Below are 1,947 nucleotides of genomic sequence, written 5' to 3' on the forward strand. Positions count from 1 at the left end.
CCATCACAGACTCACTGGCTGATGAGTTTGAAAGGCCGAGGAGTCCAGACTCTGTCCACTGGCTGAGCAGCAGGGGAAGGGACCATGCTTCCCGACTCTGTGAGACTGCTGTTCAGCACTTTCTTCTGTACAAATACTCACTTCACTTGGCAGAAGAATACGAGGAGCTTTAGAGTATCGTGAATGAATGAATCCCATTTTTTCCCATCACCGCCTATGGGTCTTTAGGCATGGCTCAATGGGCCTCAGTGTTCTGTCTGTAACAATGGGCCCATGGCTACCTAGGAGCAGTGTATTGTTTCGATGGGATGGCCTAGGCAGATCTCTAGCATATTCTGGCTTAGGGTGAACAAGCGTTTAGTTTGTGCATCCTCAGCTTCCTAAGCCACAGGATGTAGTGATAGGTTTCTCTGGTCCCGCCAGGCCCCATGGTCCCACAGCCACTGATAAAATAATCACACAGAGGCTTTAATATTATTTACAAACTGTGTGGCCTATGGCAGGCTGCTTGCTAGCTAGCTCTTTCGTCTTAAATGAACCCATTTCTATTCATCTATGTTTTGCCACGTGGCCGTGGCGTTACTGGTCTGCTGGCATCTTGCTGCTCCCTGGGTGGCAGCTGCTAGGCATCTCCCTCCTCTTCTTTCTCCTCTCCATACTCGGCTTGGGTTTCTCGCCTGCCTCTAAGCTGCCTTGCCACAGGCCAAAACAGCTTTATTTATTAGCCAATGGGAGCCACACATATTCACGGCTTGCAGAAAGACATGCCCCAGCAACAGGACACCCTCACATTAGCATCTCCCTGAAGCCACTCTCCTCCATTCAGGATCTTGCTCAACTGCTAGTTTGTAGACAGGAAGAACTTGACTGTTGCCCACAGATCTCAGTCCCCCTTCTCCTTTGGGGACATCCTCACTGGCCAGCCAGTCTAGCTGGCCCACTGTGCTCCAGCCCCTCTCTGCCGGACAAGATGGCTCCATGGGTCAAGGCCATTGCTGTACTAGTCTGATGACTAAATTCAAACCCAGATTCCACAGTGGAAGGAGAGAACTGACTCCTGAGCGTAGTTCTCTGACCTCCACACCCATGCTGTGGTGTGCTCACACACACACACACACACACACACACACACACACACACACACACACTGCCAACCTGATGCACACATTCAAGAATGATAAGAAAAATTAATAATAGTGATAATAATGATTAAAATATAAAATGTAAAAAAAAAGTGGAGAAGTGAATGAGGAAGGCAGGTGGCCTGCATAGCATGTATGCACACACATGCATGCACACACATACACATGCACACACACACACCACACATGCACACACACACACACACCACACATGCACACACACACCACACACACACCTCCACACATCACACTCACACACACACACACACCCCCACACACACCCACACACACACCACACACACATACACACACACACACACACAAGCCACAGAAGGTGTTGGATGTGAGTGACGTGTTTGTTTGGAAAGTTGTACACGTACAGTGATGGACTGAAAGGGCAAGTGTGGGAGCCCGTTCTCGGGTTCCTCTTGGCTTTACCCAGCAGGTCCGCATAGAAGATGATTAGGATTACGGGCCTGAGTGCAGGTGTCTGAGATGGTCTGCACTTGGCTGTGCTGGGGGAGGAGGTCTTTTGCTCCACCCCTTGGCGTCTCTATAAAAACCCTGGACCAGAGACAGTCCGGGCCCGTTGGAATAGGTTCCAGGCCCTCTTAAGGCTATCCTGTATTTTCTGTTTATCTCCACAATCTAAATCCTTCTATCTAATATGTCCTGCTGCTCGCACTCAAGAAAACTCTGGGGAACTGTGGGATTAGTGGGTAAACGCCCCGCAGGCAAGGGGATGATTATGGAATGGGGATCATAGAAGGGACTGTGAAAAACCGTAGCGCTGCTGAGAAGCACA

The sequence above is a fragment of the Peromyscus maniculatus genome, chromosome 23 (assembly GCF_049852395.1).
Source record: "Peromyscus maniculatus bairdii isolate BWxNUB_F1_BW_parent chromosome 23, HU_Pman_BW_mat_3.1, whole genome shotgun sequence".
NCBI classification, from domain to species: Eukaryota; Metazoa; Chordata; class Mammalia; order Rodentia; family Cricetidae; genus Peromyscus; species Peromyscus maniculatus.